We start from the raw sequence: 20,614 nt of genomic DNA on the forward strand, positions 1-20,614 counted from the left end.
GCCAGGCTCTGGGAAATATCTCTCCTTCCTCCTCGCTCCCCCCCCCCCCAGTCCTATGAAGTCCCCGCAGCAGCACTCCCGGGATGGGGGCGGGGGGGGGGAGAACAACAACCGGGGCGGAATTCAGGCCCAGGACGGGGCGAAAGAGCGTGGAAAAAGTTTGCTCCTGCTCCCAGGAAGTTGCAGGCGCCCAGACACCGCCCAGCCCTGGGTGTCCTCGGCCGTTAGCCTACCGTTGCCGCTGATCCCCGAGGCTTCGGCACCCCGCGGGTTCCCACAGGCCTCGAGGCCCCGCCCTGCTCCTGAAGGGCCCGAGGACCCCCCCCCCCCAAAAAAAAAAAAACCAACAACCCAGCTTTGGCAACTGGGCATGCTCAGTGGTGACAGCTCGCGGGGAAAGAGAGGCAGAGAACCAAAGGCCGGGTTTAAGTGAAAGTCGGAGTTGGAGGGACCTTAGAGAGGAGTCCGGCCCCTCACTTTCTGCTGGGATGCGATGTAGCCCAGACAGGGAGCGAGGCTCGCCCTGCTCACCAGGCACAGGAATGGCAGAGGAGGGGCCCAAGGCGGTCTGGGGACCGCCCAGGCTGGAGCTGTCTGCCCGTGCCCCAAAGCCTCTCCTGCATAGCTCTGCCTCCACTTGACTGTGTGATCTTGGGCAAGTCTTTGGCTCCTTCTCTGACCCCACTTTCCTCCTCTAGCAAAGAGATCTGTGGGAGGGAGTAGACTAGGTGATCCTTCCAACTGCAATGGTCCTTGATCTGGCTGGTGACAAGAGGGTGTGGAGGCTGGCCAGGGCTCAGCGGCTCCGCTGAGGGGAATGAGCTGGGGCTACTAGGCAGCTGTGGGAGAGGTGTGTGTAGTGAGTGGCTTCAGACCCACTTGGGAGAGGTTTAAAAAAAAATCCCAAAATTCCCCTCTCGGGGTCTTGGAGGGCTGGAGGGTTAATGCCATTTCAGTGACTCCTGGGGCAAAGCAGTAGCTTGTGGCACCAGACGGCTTATTGCCTTACACCTTCCTCTCGTCTCTGGGCTACTAGGTCGGCCTTCTCACTTATAGAATGGGGGGGTCCAAGGATGTGAAATCTGAAGCATTTGCCCCTTTTAGGCCAATCTACCCCCATCCAAAACCAATTCTCTTTCGATAAACCTCTTTAGTTTCAAGGTTTTTTTTGGGGGGGGGAGTGACTCCATCCACCTCCCTTCCTCCTTTCTACTAACATACACACAAAACCAAGCAGGCACCCCAAAAGCCAGAGAGGTAAACTGTGCCTGTCCAAAGTTGTGGGGGCTGCGGATCACAGTGCCTGTGAAGAGTGGAGGGCAGGTGGGAGCCCTGTCTCGGAGGCTTCTGCCCAGTCTGATCCTGCTGCTTGCACCGGAGGACTGCCATCGATCGATCGATCGGCTCCAGCACTAAGGCTCCTCTGGACATTAGGGAGAGGAAGTCCAAGTTCCCAAGCCCATTACTGGCTTTTAGCTGCTGGGAGTTCAGAGCAGAAAATGCTTTCCACAGGATATTGAATATTCCATTAGGCTCACTCTCCTCCCATCTTACCTTACGCCTGCTGTTTGCCTGACTCACTCTGGGTCTGAGTTTGGGGCCCACAGGAGTGGGAATCACGGCCTTGGATGAGCCCCCTAGACTCGTTTGCTCCTATTTGATTCGGCTAAGCCTGAAGGGTTCCTGTGTCGTTTAAAGGGCAGCATCACCTCTCCCCACCTACCTTGTCCCCCACCCCATCTCCCACTGCGGTCATCTGAGACTGTTGCCAGGACTGATCCATGTGTCCTTCAGCATCTTCTCTCCATCGCCTCTGCTTTGCCCTAATTCAGGTTCTGATAGAGGGGCCCTGGGTGATGGGGAGTAGGAACAAGGGGAGAAGGGGCAGGAGACTGAAAAAAAAGAGAGCGCTTGAAGAATTGACCTTTGGGAGGTGAAGCAGCCAGTAGCCATAGGATCCTAAGAGGAAGGGGCCCCATAGACCCTCTGGGCTGACCCCTTCACTTGACAGATGACGGAGCCTGAAGCCAGGGTTAAAACGACTGGTCTGAGGTCACACAGGGAGTGAGGAGCAGCTTGTGTTCCTGCCATTCTACATCAGAGGGCATTGGAATTGGAATCAGAGATCCTGGGTTTAAATCCAAATTTGGACCAGTCCCTTTTCCCTCTCTGGCCTCAATTTCTTCAATGAAGAGGTTAGAGTAGCTGGTGGCAGAGGTGCATTTTGGATCTAGGCTCTTACAGCTTTGGTGCCTCACAAAGGTCAAATGATAGGGACCCAAAGTGGGTAAACCTAGGAGTAGGTGGGGCCTGGACAAACTCAGTCTGGTGGGTGGGTTGTAGGGAGGCCCCTCCTTTGAAAGTCCTGGAATGAAATCTGGAGTCATGGACAGTGTTCCAGTCACCACCAGAGAGGTCCTCTCCCTCACTGGGAGGACCCGATGCTATTCTTTCTCCCTTCTCGATGACTTGGGATGAGAAGGGGAGCTGGCTAGAGCCCCACTAGGGGAGCCCCACAGGGGCTGCCGTCTGCTGTGAAGCTTCTCCATGTCCCTGCCTCTGAGCTCAGCCGAGGCTGCCCAGCTGATCTCAGCAGCTGGAAACGATCGGCCTATCTCCTTGGGCAGGCACTTCCCCATAGGTCACCCAGCAGCTGCTGTGTTCTCCAAGCCTGGGTCCCATCACATTTTTTTAATTACTGTTCTCTGTTGTCTGCGCTGAGCCCCTCCCAGGCTCTCATAGGCATTTCCCAGGATTGACAGAGGGAATTGTGCTGGGGTCCAGAGAAAACATGAGAAAGGCCTAAGTCTCACCCCCCATCTGCACCTCAACTTGGGGTGATGCCACCCAGGTGATGGCTGCCCAGGGGCTGCCCCCCTTCTCCTAGAAGAGGCTTTTCCCCTACTAGAACCAATTTCGAGGGAGGAAGTAACTGACCTTGCACATGCCTACAGCCTCCCCCGGCATTTTCCCATGTGGGGCGGGACCTGCATTCTAGTCAGTGATTGCCCTTCTTTCCCATAATGTCTGCTGAGCACATAGTTGGCTGTTTAGCCAGCCACTGGAGTATCTCCCCATTTCCTCTCTCTGTTGAGTTATACTGGGACTGAGGGGAATGTTTTCCCCTCCTCCTACCGGCGCCCCATTCTGACTCATGAGAGTTTAAACAATTTGACAGGTATAATATATGGGCAGAGGAATGGCTGCAATTGGGGGTGGGGGTGTACCAGAACATTTAAAGGGACAGAGCAAATTGAATTATCACCCAGCACTATCTGTCTTTGGGACACTGTGGCAGGAGAGTTTGAAAGCCTAATGAAGAGCTTTTGAAAGAAATGTGGAGACACAGGCACCCTCTACCTGTAAGGATGATAATGATAAATGACAATAACAACAGAGTTCATATAGGACTTAAAGATTTGCCAAGATTGTTACCTATATTTACATCTCTCTCATTTGAACCTCTCAACAACTCTGTGCCGTAGGTAGGTACTGCTACTATCTTCATTTTACAGATGAGGAAACTGAGGCAGAAGTGAAATGACTTGTCTAGGGTCACAGAGCTAGTAAGTGTCTGTATCAGGATTGAAACTTAGCTCTTACAGATACCAAGGTCAACATTCTATCCTTTATGAGAGCTTGATGCCTCATGGAAATAAAGTCCTTTATAGACTTAAAGGTGCCAAGTAAATGTCAGTCGTCATGTTCTTAGAAGTATATTGTAGTGGACAGAAAGCCCAGTCAGGGGGAGGCAGACCTGGGTTTCAGTGCTACCGCTGCCACATCCTGGCTGTGTGACTCTAGGAAAGGTTCTGTGTCCACACATAGTTCTCTAAGATGATAAGTTGGAGGGCAAGCGCCCATCTGCATGGGTAGATTGGTGTTTTTTTTTCTTTTTGCTAAGAGTTCTCTACATCAAAGAACGTCAAAGAAGCAGACTAACAACAATAATAGTAAGAACAATAAGTATTAACATAAAAGAACAAGGGGAGACACTCTTCCCAGGACTGTCCCTGTCTGAACTACCAAGAAGACAATGATAAATAGTAGCAACGATAAAATAATAAATAGAACTAAATTTATTGATGCGTATTCAAGGAAGAATTCTGTTGCTAAGAGCCCAGTTGACCTAGTGGCTTCACTGGGGCTGAAAGACACCTAATTTCTAGCAAGATTCAGGCTCATTTCCATGATCTCACAGCTCATGCCTGGGGACAGTCACCAAAGGATAGGCCACTAGGTCAATTTCAAACTTTCTCTGGACACCTGGCATTTTTTGTACTGACAAAAAAATGAATATAGTCCAAAAGTGTTCAAAGACTATTTAGGGGAGTAGAATAGGAAACGATCATCTATGAAACTTTGTTTTAGGAAGCAATTGTCATCCCAAATATTCTCCAAATATTTGTTACTAGGAGCAAAAAATAGCTTAAGGATTTACCACCAGGCAGCAGATCAGGGAGAATTCTTCCACTATTGTAATCTATGGGGCCTAATTATATCTCAATTTCATGTGTCCAGTGAGGGCATAGCATGACATCGACATCCAAAAGGATCTAAGAATCTAAGGAATGCTTCAGGGGAAATTAAACCAGGGACTGGAGCTTTTAATGTGCATATCAAGTATACAGTATGAGGAGAGTGTCTGAAAAGAAAATATCCTACTTACGGCACTTGGTATTTTCAGTACTTTGAAGAATGCATGATTTGCAGTTTTATGTACAATCATCTTTTAAAAAAAAATCGTACTGTGTTTTGGAAATGTTTGTTTTGTTCCATAAATTAAAAATAAAATAAAATAAAGAAATGCATGGTAGGAGTAAGATGGTTAGTTGAAATTTGCCTGTAGCCCAAATGCCAAATATAATATGATATCATATGGTATATGGTATGATACGATATGATAAATATAACAATCAATATAATCAATCCAACACACCACACCATAACATGGTATGATATAAATGTAATAAATAAATTTATGATATGATATATAACAGTATAATATATGCAGATATATAATACATAAAATCTTTGTATGTGTATATACACAATATGTATACACAGACAGGTGTGTGTGTGCGTGTGTGTGTGTGTGTGTGTGTGTGTGTGTGGCATATATCTTTGTCCAGTTCTTGCATTTCACTAGTGTGGGAATTTTCTCTTCCAATTCAGATCAGTAACTTAAAATGATACTCTTTAGTTTGGGGGGCACCAAATGGTTAAATGGCTTATCCAGGGTCACACAGTTAGTATATTTCCTAGCAAAGCTTGATCCCTTGTGGTCCTGAACCCACTGGCTCATTATCCACTAGACAACACTGCCTTTCTCTCATTCTGTTTAGTGATGACATTTTCAGAAAAGGTACATCAAGCAGGACGGACATTTTTCACTCAGTTTTTGTTTTTACTATGTGCAAGTGATCTCTGTGATCATTTTAAATATGAAACTTTAAGTTTTTAAACTTACTGTTGGTGATTGCTGTTATTGACGTCATAATAGCATGTGCATCATTCTTGTTTTTGAAATTAATTTTGATGTAGTCTCTAGAGTCAGAGTCTAGATTCAAGTCCCATTTCTGCTACTTCTGTGACCCATGGCAAATCACTTTGGTGGACCCCAGTTTCCTCATCTATAAAACAGGGCAGAGATTGGAATAGATAACCACTGTGGTCCCTTCCAGGTATGAATCTATGATCTTAAGATTTTTTTACTGACTTAAAAATGCCTCTGTCCTGCTCTCTGACTGCAAAATGATTCTCTGATTAGGCTGGGGAGGAGAACAAGCAGCTCCCACAGAGGAAGCCGTTGGAGGCTGACAGGACCCGTTTCCCACATCTATTCTGCGAGAGAGACAGGAATCCACCGTCTTTCTGCCAATTCGATTTCTCAGGGTGCTGGATCCCCTTGATCACTGTAGTCAATCAAGCTTTGTATGCATTCAGAACTTGGAGTTCTGTAAATTCCTGAGGATGAATGCCCAAGCAGGCTGGGGACTGCCTTCCCCTTCTTCTTTCAGGCCAGCCTGGCTTTGGCTCACCCAGGGAGCTTAGATCTGAAAGGAGTTTGGCCCAGTTCGGATGCCAGGGACTCTGAGGGGGTCACCCGAGGCCTACCTTAGGGCATATCTGTGCCCCAGGATTAGATCCATATCAAAAGTCAGATGACATCAAGAGAGAGAGAAGAGGGGGGGGGGGAAGGAGAGAGAGAGAGAGAGACAGAGACAGCAACACAGATGGAGACATACAGAAACAGAGAAAGAGATGGAGACAGAGAAACAGGAATAGAAACATCTAAGGAGAGAGAGAGACAGACAGACAGACAGACATACCTCTCCCAAGTGAGAGGAGTGGGCCCTTTCCTTTTTGTATCAGGGCTGAGACTGTGGCCCTATGGGAGTAGAAGGGAAAGAATCATGGCCCGGGAGGACCACGGTTCAAATCTGGGCACTGCTTTTCTGGCTCCGCAGAGCATTTTAAATAAGTTCCTTCTCCTCCCCAATCCTCAGGTTCTGCCTCAGTCAAACAAGAGGAGAAGGGAGTGCTGGATGACCTATAGGGTCTTTCAGTTCTAGGTCCTATGATACCGTGACCTGAATGGTCCCGAACAAGGTCAACTTGTTGGGAGGGGAGATAAAGAGTGAGGGCAGGGGAGAGAGGCGAGAGGGATGAAGGGCCCTGTGCTGCCCACGTCACTGATGACCATGCTCTGGGGCTGTTGGAACCATGCTCTGGGGCTGTTGGGACCAAGCTCTGAGGGCAGGGACTGTTTCATTCTTGGCTTTATGATCCCCATGGCTTCACACAGTGCCAAGTATGCAGTAGGCACATACTAAATGTTTGTGGACTGACTGATTTGTCCATCTTCACCACTCCCTGAGGTCATGAGCAAGACTAACTTATAGCTAAATTGTAAAGCGGATTCTATTTGTCTCTGGACCTTTTCAGTAACCCCCCACCCCTACCAATGCACTTCTTAGCTTATAAACTAATCTCTGAGTGTACAACAGGACTGGGAGAGGTTGTAATAACTGACAAAGAATGGTTCTGCCACCCGCCGGCTGGGTGACGATAGGCAAGTTGGTATCTTCTGATCCCAGTAAAACCTCCCATGTCTCTTCTGCTCTTGTCCCCTCTCTTTTTTGGGGTGTGGGGGTGGGGCAATGAGGGTTAAGTGACTTGCCCAGAGTCACACAGTTAGTGAGTATCAAGTGTCTTAGGCCAGATTTGAACTCGGGTTCTCCTCAATCCAGGGCCGGTGTTTTATCCACTGCACCACTTAGCTGCCCCCTCACCCTCTCTCTTTACCCCTCCCACTGTCTCTGTCTCTTTCTGTCTCGATGTTGCTGTTTCTTTCTGTCTTTATCTCTCTCTTCTTAGATGTTTCTATTCCTGTTTCTCTGTCTCCATCTCTTTCTCTGTTTCTGTCTGTTTCCATCTGTGTTGCTGTCTCTATCTCTGTCTCTCTCTTTTCCTCTCTCTGTCTCTCTCTGCCTCTCTGTCTCTGTCTCTCTCTCCTCTTCCTCTGTCTCTGTCTCTCCTTCTCTCTAACTCATTCCTCTCTATCTCTGTCTGTCTCTGAATTTCTGTCTCTGTGTCTCTCTCTGTCTCTTTCTCTGCCCCTCTCTGTCTCTCTCTCTCCCTCCCTCCCTCCTCTCATTGAGAGAGCACAAACATGTGGATCAAAAGTTAGAGGACCTGGGGCAGCTAGGTGGCACAATGAATAAAGCACGGGCCCTGGATTCAGGAGGACCTGAGTTCAAATCCAGCCTTAGAGATGACACTTACTAGCTGTGTGACCCTGGTCAAGTGACCTAACCCTCATTGCCCCACAAAAAAAGAAGTTAGAGGACCCGAGTTCTTTAAATTCCATCTCTGATCTACTTTATGTGTAAACGTGAGTGAATCACCAATCCTTACTGTGTTTCACTCTCCTTAATCTGTATAATAGAGGTAGGGAGCAGGACATAAGCCTTTAAAAGGCACCTACCATGTGCCAGGCACTGGGCCAGGTGCTTCACAAGTATGATCTTACAACAATCCTAGGAGGGAGGTGCTGTTTTTAATCTCATTTTATAATTGAGGAAACTGAGGCAGAGGTTACATGAACTGCCCAGAGTGACAAGGCAGTAAGTATCTGAATCTGGATTTGAATTCAGGGCTTCCTGGCTCCTGGCTCCTGACTCCAGACCAGTGCTCTTTCCACTTCATCACTTGGCTGGGAAAGGTTGGGCCAGATGGCCTCTGAGGTCCCTTACAGCTCCAGATCTCTGATTCTGTCAGGTTCGGGTCTCCTTAGCAGTACCTGCAGTGTACGTGGGCTTGCCAAGTGGACGTTGCTGATGCAAATAAGGGTCTGGACATTGACATTTCCCCGGGCAAAGGTGGTGAGCAGAAATACACCGTGATGCCATGACATGGGGCTCAGATTCTCAGTCTGCTCCTCACGAAGTACAATCTTAGTCAAGTCGCTTCTGTCTCTCTTGGCCTCAGTGGCCCCGGCTCTGTTGGACTAGGTGAGCCCTGAAGGTTCCTTCTAAATCCCAAACCCCTCAGCCTTTCATACCTATCCCTGGCACTGGGCAGTGCTGGTTGCCAAACTGGAGAGGTGGGGGCTATTTAGAGCTGATTTTGATGATGCCCCCCCACTTCCCAACCCTGACCCCCCCTAAGTTCCCTAAGTATCTCTCCATTTTGTGGTCCCTGGGTCTGTTCAGTGCTTAAGTCTTGTCACTCAAGTACCATTTACTGAGTCTCTGCTCTGTTCCACGGGATAGAGTAGGCTTAGAGATTACAAAGACAAAAGAAGGAACTCCCCGTGGCCTCTGGGAGCTTACTGTCTACTGAGGGAAACAGCAGGAGCTCATAAACAAATACAGAGGATGTACAAAGTGGACTCAACGTAATTGGGTGGAGCGGGGGCTGGGGAAGGCATGCTGGAACACCTGGCTATGAGCCAGAATGAAGCTAGGGATCCAAGAGGCAGAGGTGAGGAGGAAGTCCACTCCAGGCATGGAGGCAAAGGTGTGGAGGTGGAGGATAAATGTCAGGTATTAGGACAGCATGCACAGACTGCTTAGGATGGATAAGTGCACTTCAAATCCTGCAGTCACCAAGAACTTTGACTCAAAGGCCTGAAGAAATCCCAAATGAGGTCAATGCCCTTTTCCTCTATCCTCCCCTTTGTGCTCCCCCCTACACACAAAAGGGCAGGTTTCCCAGCATTCTTTTGCTCCCCAAACCAACCTTTGAGAGCTGAGGTGAGATGCTGGGAGCTTAACCATTCCCTTCCCCCCTTTTAGCTCAGATTTTTCAGGTGATTCTCATTGCTCAGCTCCCAAGCAGATATTTTGCTTCCCCTTTGAGACAGCCACTTATCAGAGTTCAGGACCTTTCATTATCACATTTGTGTTCATTCTTGGAAGTAACTGGGAGTGCTGAGATAAAATCAGGATAACACATCCTGCTTCAAAAAAGGGAAAGAATAGAAGTTTGGAACTTCTCAGGAGGAATGTAGGGCTTTAGCAGAAGCTAGGTCTGCAAGAAGCTCAATAGTCTTATCATGAATGGTTGTATCCCTTGCAGAGGCCTGTGTCACCCTTTTCACCTTCCATACAAAGCCTTCGCCAATCCCTCCAAGTGCTGGCTCTCTTGTCTCCAAAATCACATGGTGTCTAATTCATGTATATCCATATACACACATGTTATCTTCCTCGATAGAATTTATCTACTCTGAGAATGGGAACTCTCTCATTTTTGGCTCTAAATCTACGTTCCTATGATCTTGGAGGTTCCTTCTAGCTCTAAATATGAGCCTATGATTCAATAATCATCCCTAACCAACAGTTTCCTATCTATAAGAATGTCACACGGAAGTGTTGATCCAGCCTTTGCTTGAGAGCTCACTACCTCCTGAAATAGCCCATTCTACTTTTGGACAAGCTTTAATTTAAAAGCTTTCCTTGACTCCAGGTAAGAGCTCAGGAGAATTTCTCCCTTTTTTGTTGTTTGGACATTCCTCCAGTTGGCTGAACTCAGTTTGGTCTCAATCAAAACTTGAGAAATCTAACTGGTCTCATCAGTAGAATTACGTTTGATTGCTGAATGGGGATACTCCCTTTTTAGACTGTTGAAAAGTTGATTTGGTCATCTTATATTTCAGACGCCTATTTCCTATTCTGCGTTCACTCACCAAAAAGGTCAGAGTAGGAGAAGGGTAGAGCTGGAATCAACTTTTGAGCTTGGTGGGCTAAGATTGGGAAGCATTCTTATATGTTCCCCCTGATGGAAGAGGCAATTCACCCTTTTCCCCTTGGGTGACCCTTAGTTTGGGTCTTCCTTTGCCAAGCATGGCTTTGGTCTGAGATCCCTTTAGCCCTTACTTTTGGGTGTCATAGTAAATGATAGGGTTCTCTCTTTAGGCATGATCTCCCCATTCCTGAATCATCCTTAAACAATATTTGATGGCTTTGGGAACAATCCAGTTTCTTTTTTTCTGATTTCTTTGGATGGATGGTTTCATAAACATTAAAACTGGAGATGACATCCTTCATTGCTGGATGTTGATCCTCATCCTTCCACTTTGGGGAAGTTGATGTTTTAAGAGATTCCAGAAAGCGAAAACAACATGTGTGTACTTTCAATATTTCTACGGGTCTGAGATCCATTGATGTGGGTTATCTCACCTGTGACACAGGTCATAGCCCCATCTATGCCTTCCTTTAAAAAATAAAAAATGTCATTTATATAATGTAAAAAGGCATTATTAATAGGCCTATCTTCTTTCCTGTTTGAGGCAAATAGAGACCCTTGTTTCTTTTCTTAAATGATATAAGATCTTGCTCCCTAAGTCCTGGAAGAATGAGGGAGGTGTTCGCTACTTTTTTGCCTTGATGTTTTGTGTTACCTTTTCATCATGAACTGAGGATCTATTTTGTGGTAGAGAAGAAAGTGTCCTGGCTTCAGAGTCAGGGGACCTGAATTCAAATCTCACCTGGAATACTCTTTACCTAAGTAACCTCTGGCAAATCATATAAGTTCTCTGTCAACTCTTTGTCAAATGAGGGCTTTGTACTAGATGACAACCAACATCCCTTCTGGCTCTATATTAATGTGAATTTAAAATGTTCTTTTTTTCTATCATATTAAAATGGCAGACATCCATGTTTGATGTCAGAGGATAATGTACTTTGCTGTCTGATCTCCAGAGTTTGATTTCAGCTGAAAGTTTGGTAGTACAAATGACAATCCATGGACCCTGGTTTGCTAAACTAACATGTGGGTGTCATTTCCTTAGTCCAGGTAGATCAAGTCTGTTCAGGGAAAAACACACATGTATACTTATATGCTCATGGATATGTAGTCTCATCAATTTCAGTATTTGTCCTCAGGGATACAGATTGCTACCTACCATGGCTGTCCATGGCTCTGTACTTGTCCTAGAAGTTTGAGACAGGATGTTCACCCAATGTCATGGTAGCCTTCCTTGATTTCTATTGACACCATAAGGTTAACATTGAAGAGGATGAGCTGCCCTTTTGTTAGTCTTACTTCTCACCATGTTACTATCCTGTCATTTTCTTGTGTCTATTTCTTTGGTGGCACTTTACTCTGTTTCTCCTTTGTACTGTCCTCAAGTTTTAACCCATGAAACTTAGATGTAAACTCATTAATTCAGACAGTTGAACCCGATTTTAATTATGAAAAATTCAATTAAAATTTACTTCATTGTATTAATTGCTCCCTTCCCATCCATTTGTGAGCTTCTCAAGGGAGGACAGAGACTGTATTTGTCCTCCTTTTGTAGCTCCAGTGCTTAGCACAGTGCCTGCAACATGGTAGGTCCTTAATAAATACGTACTGAAGGACTTCTGTGAATAGAAAAGAGACAACAATGCTCCAAATATTTTTATTTATTTAGCTTATACAGGAATGTGTTTAATATGGCTCATATAAAGTTATGCGTTCATTATTATTGAAGGAAAATTGTATATTCAACTTGAATATATAACTTTTACAACTACTAGTTCTTGTTCATAGAACTATTGATTTTGAACTAGAAAGGGCCAAGAGGTATCTACTCCAACCCCCTCACATTACAAATGAGGAAACTGAGGCTCAGCAATGTGGAACATCCTGCCCAGTGTCTCCTGGGCAATCAGTAGGATTTGCACCCAGGTTTTTCTGACTCCAAATGCAGAAGACTCAGAAGAATTTCTATTTCCATTGAACCATGGCACCCCCCCTCACTTTATTGATCATTAATTGATGGTAGTTCCTAATGTTTGAATTTCTGTATTTCTGTATCCCTCTTCTTTATAAAGTAATAAATCATTTATAAACAAACCTTTTAATGCAATGATGAATCTTCTTTTTAAACTGAGAGTATCCACTTGTTAGTCCATTGTATTTATTTGAAATTCAGGGTTAGATATCATTATTGACTTTTTTGAGCTAAAGGGGAGCTTGAATTGAATTGAACCCTGCAACAAATGCAGAAATTGACATCAAGAGAAGTGATTTACTCAAAGAAATAGAGCTCCTCAGTGTCAGTGCTAAGATCAGGACCCTGATCTTCTGACTCCTAGTTGCTGTCTTAGTTTACCACACCCAACCTTAATCAATTTGCTGATGGTGTTGTCCAGGCCTGTTTAGCATTTGAATTAAGTGAGGAGTATTGGTAGGGGAAAAGATGTGTTTCTTTTTTGCTTGCAGATTTTTTCAGGGGATTCTTCTTAATCCTGAGTAAGCAAATCTTGGTTTGTCTGATATAAATTAATAATTATCTCTCAAAGGGTAGCTATGAGGATCAAGTCAATTAGAAAATACCTTTAAAGCACCTACCATGTGCCAGTCATTGTGTAAAGTAATGGGGAAATAAAGGCAAAGATGAACTTGTATTTCAGTGGGGAGACAACATGTACATCTATGAGGATATACATGTTATATATGATTCAAATTCACAGTAAACTTGGAGGAGAGAAGATGCTAGTGACAGAAGGGACCAGGAGATAACCTCCTACAGAAGGTGGCAGTTGAGCTGAGTTTCCAAGTAAACCAAGGATTCTAGGGGGCAGAGTTGAGGAGGGAATGCATCCCAAGAATGTTGGAAAAGCCATGGCAAGGGATAGAGATGGGGATGGAGTGAGGTGTATGGGGAGAACTTCTCACTTGTAACCTTAGGATCCTAGAAATCCCTTAGAGTTTTAAGATCTGTCCACCCCTCCTCCCACAATGAGTTAATGATTCGTGAGCAAATATGTTCAGACAACAGGAAAGAGCTTCTCTACAAGAGACTCTGGAGCAATAAAAATAGTCACCATTCTACATGATGAAACTGCTGACAGCCCAGGCCCTGGAATTACTGAAGCTCAGTGCCTGGAAAAATCATTCTACATATGAACATTGTTTCCACATAAATAGTATATAGCCAGTTATTATTACTGTGGTAAAAGTTCATTAACTCTGATTCCAAACACTTGAGAATTTGTTATTTACAGATGTCAACTACAGCTGGACCGACATCTATTTTTGCACTCTCCATGAAAAAGGAAAAAAATAGAAATTTAGAGTCAAAATATGTTATCCCAACCCCCATTGTTTACAGACAAGGAAACTGAGGCCTAGATCCTAATCTGAATTCTTCCCAATTGGAGGATCATAGATCTTAGACTGGAAAGGAGTTTTGAAGTCATTTATCCTACCCCATCATTTTGGAGATGAGGGAACCAAAGCCCAAGGAGATTGTATCTTTCCCAAAGTCACCCAAGTAGTGAGCGTCAGAGAGGGGCTAGTTTACTTCCTCCAGGGACAATGCTTCTTTTCTGCTGACCAAATGAATGGGATCAGCAAGATTTGGCAAAGAAAATTTTTTTCTGATACTTGAAAGGATCAGTGATTTCATCAGTATGTGGGTAGGAGAACTCTGTGATTGCATGTGGTAACCTTCCTGCCCCATAGTTGAAGGTCTTTGTGACCCTGCTGACCAGTCTTCTGATGATGAGCCTCTCTGAATGGACTTCGGCTGAACCTTGGGCGCAAATGTACAACTTGTATTCATTCCAAGAACTAGGCCTTTCCAATTCCAAGAGATATTCCAGACTTGTATCTGTTTGGCTCAGACTTATCCCAGGGCCACCTCCAAATTATGATGAGGCATCGAGCCAGGATGTTAGTGGAGGGCGGGAGACAATTCTACAGTACTGTTGTCTCTGTCATCTCATTGATGTGAATCTTCCATACAATAATGCAGATCTCAATTCACTTCTACTTGTCCTTCCTATCCAGTACCTTCCCAGGTCTTTCTGTAAATCCATCACGGGGGGTTCACTCAACAGGCTAGAAAGATGAGGTGGGACCTTGTCCATGGTGCTGATTTCAAAGGGTCCTTCATTCACTGAGTCCCAAGTATCCAGGCCATAGGAGCTTAGGATCATAGAGTCAGAGACCACGTAGTCCAACTCCCTTATGAAGGACGAGAGAAATGAGGCTCAGAGTCATGGCGCCCTGCCCAAGGTCCCACAGGAAGTAAGTGGCAGAAATATTCGGGCTCACTCTCTTCACAGTAACATAGTGCCCTCCTCATCAGCAACTTCTTTATTTGTGTTTGACTTGAGTTACCGATGCTACTAAATCCCTCAATCTGTGCTCCAGTGTTTGTGGGATCTGTGATTCTACTGCTTTGAGAATTCCTTCCACCAGCACAAGCTCTGTACAATTTGGGCATGGGTCTTTGAGACTCACTGTGACTGATAAAGTCATCTATGTGTGGCCAAACTAGTGATTAGCTCCCCCAATTAGCAAGGCTGGTCTTCAGCTAACAAAATCAATTTCCGAGACCATATTCTGTGTACACATATGTATATTTTATGTGTGTGTTTGTCTATGTTTATCTGCACACATGCTGCCTCTCTCAGTAGAATGTAAGGTCCCTGAAGATAGGGACTATTCTGTTTAGTGTCATAGCCTCACTTCCTAGTACAGGACCTGACATGTAGAAGGTGCTTAATGAAAGTTTGTTGATTGATACTTGAAACCCTGGCAGAGCCTTTGAGAATCAATGTCACCTACATATCACATCACGGTGTTACAGCAGGGCGTTGGTAAAGGTTAGAAAGAAGTCCACAAATCAGACCTTTTAGTAACACTATTGGCCTATCTCCTCACTGGTCTAGCTCAGTCGAAGGGTAGATAGAGTTAGGAAGACCCAAATTCAATCCCTCTCCCAGACACCGATTGACTGTATAATCCTAGGCAAGTTAAACCTCTCTGAACTTTAGTTTCCTCATCTATAAAATGGGGCTAATAATAGCATGTCCCTCAAAGGGCAGCTTGAGGATCCAATCCAGTGATCTATGTAAAGCTCTTGAGAAGCCTTAAAACCCTGTTAAATGTAAGCTATTAGGGAGACTTAGCAGTACATTTGAGCTCCTTAGATGTATTCTCTGAATGCCTGAGACCACCAGGCCTGTAAGGCAAAATGTAGGGATCTGAAATCAAGCTCTAAATTTATCTCTCTAACTCCTCACTCTATTTACTTAACTGTATGACAGCATTATTGTTTGTAAAGAATAGTTAAGAGCTTTGGGGGGGGGGCACTTACTATAGAATAATAGGACTTAAGGCACTATTTAATGCCACCTCTCATTTTGCTGAGGAGGAAACAGACCCAGAAAGATGAATTTAAGAATGAGGTATATTGGAAAAGGCCCAGGATTTGGAATCAAGGACCTGGCTTTGAATCCCATCTTGGTGTCACAGTGGGAAGTCATTTCACTTCCTTGAGCCTCAGATTGCTCCTCTATGAACTTAGGGTGTTGGATTTGATGACTTCTGAGGTCACTTGAAACTCCTAATCTATGGTTCTTGCTTATCTAAGATCATGAGAAGGGGCAGCACTAGAATTCTAACTCAAGCCTTATGACTGCAAAAAAAATAACCCTCCCCAACTTTAAAGTGCTATATAAATGCAAGTGGTTGTCAATGATAATGACGATGATAGCCATAATCTAAGTAATTTAAATCCTTCAAATCATGTCATCGATGACTATAATATTTGGAATATTAGAAACACTCAGATCAACCACAAAGTACCTATGAAAGATGATGCTATTCACCTCCAGAGAAAGAACTGATAAATAGTGTGCTTAGTATGGTTTTACATATATGTATATGTATATGTGTGTGTATATATATACATATATGTATATGCATATGTATATGAAGTGGCAGCCTTCTCTGCGGTGGATTGGGGAAGGAGTGAGACAGTTCAGAATTTAAAATGTAAGAAGAAAGAATAAATAAAATTACATTTAAAAGACTCATCTCAAATCCCACCTTCTGCAAGAAAGCTTTCCTGCCCATTCTTCTTAGAGCCTTCCCTCTGAGATTACCTCCCATTCTCTCTCTTGCCCTGTCTCCCCTCTTTCACTCTCTCTATATATCATGTCTGTCTGTGTCTGTCTGTCTGTCTCTCTATCATCTATCCATCCATCCATCCATCCATCCATCCATTCATCTATCATCTATCTATCTATCTATCTATCTATCTATCTATCTATCTATCTATCTATCTATCTATCTATCTATCTATCTATCTATCATCTGTCTGTCTAGTATATGGCTAGTTATTTATATGCTTTCTCTCCCATTAGAAGGTAAGGGAGGGGGCAGCTAGGTGGCGCAGTGGATAGAGCACCGGCCCTGGAGTCAGGAGTACCTGAGTTCAAATCTGGCCTCACACACTTAACACTTACTAGCTGTGTGACCCTGGGCAAGTCACTTAACCCCAATTGCCTCACAAAAAAAAAAAAAAAAAAAAAAAAAAGATAAGGGAGGACAGGGACCATGTTTTTCGTCTTTCTTTGTATCCCTAGTACTTAGCACAGTGTTACATAATACATACTTAATAAATTCTTATTGGCTTATTGACTGACTTAAGTTTTTTTCTTCCCAGCCATGGAAGAAAAGCCATGGATAATGACAATATGGCAAACACATATAGAAGTCATTTTAAATAACAAATCAACTTCCAGGGCATGATCATATCCAATGCACTTGGCTAAACTATCTAGACCATCTTGTAGGGGAGTATACCTCTGATGGTTATTATCTACATGACCTTGGGCAAATCACTTTACTTTCCTGGACCTGATTTTCCTCATCTGTAAAATGGAAGGATTGGATTAGATGATCTCAAATGTCCCTTTTAGCCCTAGATCTATGATTCCGTGACTGTACAACAAGTATCTCGGGAATGAGAGTTGAAATAACAGCCATCCTTATTTCTTTGCTGCTTTAAGGTCCTCAAAAGGCCTTTCTCCATCATGCTATGAAGTAGGTGGTGCAAATTCTGTGTTATTATCACTTTCATTTTTCAGTGAGGCTCAAGGACAGGGCAATTATTTAGCTCTGTGATTCAGAAGTTCTAATAACAACCACAAGATGGCAGTGGGAGTTAATATTTAACACAAGTTGAATAACAATGTGTTGGCCTTATTTATATTGGTAGTTTACTGAAGGTTTTGCATAAAGCAGCCAGGAGTTAGGGTCTACTATCTTGTGTCAAAGCATTGTTTTGTTAAACATGGAGTTTAAAGGCCACTTTAATACCAGTAAGCGTCTTAGTTGGGTATTGTTTTTTAAATTTTTATTAAAGAGAAGAAATAAACATTGTGGTCATACCTTCATACCCAGAGTCTTCCTTTGATTACCATCTGAGGGCAGTTTCCACCTGCAGCCATATGAAGATATCTCAGGGTGTGTCCCATTCAGAGAAGATGGGACGGTGGTGATGCCTGATGTTGTCAGGGCCTTGTAGGATTATTGGTTTAGAGCTGGAAGGGACCCCTGAGGTCACCTAGTCCAAACCCTTCATTTTATATATGTGAAAATGAAGGCCCAGAGGAGGGAATAGACTTGCCCAAGGTCATGCAGCTGGAAAATGGCAGAAATGAAATTTGAGCCTCTGGCTCCAAACTTGTATTCCGTTGAATGTACTCCTCCTCCAGTCTATGCCATATGAGAATCAATGGAGGGGCAGGTAGATGGTGCAGTGGATAGAGCACCAGCCCTGGAGTCAGGAGGACCTGAGTTCAAATCCTGCCTCAGACGCTTAACACTTACTGGCTGTGTGACCCTGGGCAAGTCACTTAACACCAATTGCCTCACAAAAAAAGAAAGAAAAAGAGAATCAATGGGGTAACTGACCTGGAGAATAGAAGCCTCTTTTGGAGGAGAGGGCAAAGATCCACAGCAGGATTAAGTATTTTGATGGACTTCATGTGGAAGAGTGATTTAGTTTTTTCTGTCTGTCTCCAGAAGGCTATGACCTTTCAGTGAAGATTTCATTAATATAAAGGAAAAGTTTGCTACAATTAGAACTGTCTCAAATTGGAATCAAGTAAAGCTGGATGTAATGAATCTCCCATCACCATTGGGTGCCTGAATGAATTTAGGATGTCTGGTGGGACTTGGGGGTGGGACATAATAGTTAACTTTATTTGTTTGAAGGGCTCTTCCTCAGAAGGGTGAGCTTTGGTTTGTCCTCAGAGAATGGAACTAGAAGCAGTGGGCTAGAAATTGTAGAAAGGTTAATTTTGGCATGATGAAGTGAAAACAACAAGAATTATACTAGCAGTTAGTATAATGGACTTTTTCAGCAGGCAGTGGGGTCCTCTCATTGGTGATCTTTGAACAAAGGCTAAAGGACCACTGCTATCAGATTCTTGCTCTAATAGGGGTTGGTTTGGATGGTCTCTCATTTCATTTCTAACTTTTAGAGTCTGTAATTTCGAGAACCTTCACATCTATGAAGAGCAATTCTGAGAAATGTACTGAGCAGCTTTTGGTTTTTACTGAATACCAGATAAAAGAAAAATGGGGCATCCATTGTAAAGGGTAGAATGTTGGTTGGGCATTAAGAGCAGTTCACTGGAATTATGTGGAGTCCTGAAATGCATCTGCAACAGTCATCGTGGATTTTTATAAAGTGGATGTATATGATTTTCTATGGTATATTTGAATAGTCACCTAGAGTTGAAGTGAGGAAAACCTTGGCTCAAATACTGCTTCATTCACTCATAAGCTATATGACCCTAATCAGGTAATTTGACCTATTGAGTCTCTACCCCTTCATCTACACAGGAAAAATAATAGTGCCTACCTTAAAGGAATAATGATTGAGATGATGTAAGTGAGTAAGTAACTACTTTGTAAACCTTAAAGCTCTCTGTAGCTATTTACTGTCATCACCACTGGAGTTATTGGCCACATCAGGCGGTTACAGCTTGATTTATTTAAAATATACTTGAATTCTAAGTCTGATCACCTTTTATGTGGAAAAGGATTAGAATCTATTTTCCTGTACTCAGGAAGCTCTGAGCATTTGTTGCAGTGTCGAATTCTCTCTATGTAATGCACTATATTTAGAATTCTAGGTAACATTATTGTAAATTGCTCTCATCCCATCTAGAGAAAAAGAAAATATTCTCTTGGATGCCCCCCCCCCACTATAAGCTATATTGGATTAATATTTTAGGATGAAAAGGCAGCCTCATATGGCTAGGTCAGCACAGAAGGATGAGCTGTGAGTCATGTCTAATTGACTGCAATTTGCTGAATCAATACTCCCTCAGAAAGTGTCATTCAGCCTTCCTGTAAAGGAACAATTCCATTCAGTTCTATCTGTGACCATAATCATATGAAACCCCCTAGAGACTGGAAGTGAAGTCATCAGCATGATGTCATGCTTGGGGACTTAACACTCTACGGAGAAGCTCTCATGTGTCAGAGGAGGGGGCCAAGGGCTGAAGGCATTAGGAAGGGCTGCCTTTCAATGCTCTTGACAAAGAAAGAAAGTTCACCTTCATCCTCCTTAGCACAACTGTGCCTGTATTGCAGAGTAGATTGACCATGGGCATTATTACAGTTGGAGACCTCTGGGTTCCTATTCTATCTTTCTTATTAGCTGTGTGACCCTGGGAAAGTTTCTTAACCTTTCTCAGCTTCAGTTTCATCTTCCAGAAAAGGGAAAGGATTCAAATGGATAAAGGCTCTGTTAGTTCCCAATCTGTGATGCTCTGTTCCATGGGAGAGTCTCATAAACAGGCTTACATAATGGATGGGTGGACAGTCTCAGCCCGTCCTTGGGATCTCTTTGCTTACTCAGTGGACATAGAAACCAAATATCCCTGTACTCTGAGACACATTTTGTGCTAGGATCCATTTTCCTGAAGAGTGTGTGTGTGTGTGTGTGTGTGTGTGTGTGTGTGTGTGTGTGTGTGGGTGGGTGGGTGGTGGGGTAGAACTGTGACATCAGCGTTTGAAGTTGGAAGTCACCCCAAATACTCCTTTGAACTTTGTCTTCATCAAGATTGTTCTCCCACAGGAGCAAGATTGCCCATTTTAGGGCAGTGCTAGAAAGACTCCAGGGGATGACAGAAGTGGGGGAAGGGGATCCCTGCAGACTGCTTGGTATCCACAATGCCAGACCTTGTAAAGCAGTAGATAAGCAGTAAGACATTTATCTTTCTCTTGTCATTTATCTCTCCAAGTCAAATTCCTAGAGGATTGAAAGAAAGTTCGAAGGGTCCTAAGCAGATATCTTCCAGCCATT

At 44.0% G+C, this 20,614-nt stretch overlaps 1 protein-coding gene across 1 annotated transcript in view; it reads left to right on the forward strand.

The window, feature by feature from the left end:
• The window catches only part of PRKG1 (protein kinase cGMP-dependent 1), a 1,388,722-nt gene that overhangs the window by 780 nt on the left and 1,367,328 nt on the right, over window positions 1-20,614 (forward strand). The gene's annotated exons all lie outside the window — the stretch shown is intronic.

The sequence above is a fragment of the Dromiciops gliroides genome, chromosome 2 (assembly GCF_019393635.1).
Source record: "Dromiciops gliroides isolate mDroGli1 chromosome 2, mDroGli1.pri, whole genome shotgun sequence".
NCBI lineage: Eukaryota > Metazoa > Chordata > Mammalia > Microbiotheria > Microbiotheriidae > Dromiciops > Dromiciops gliroides.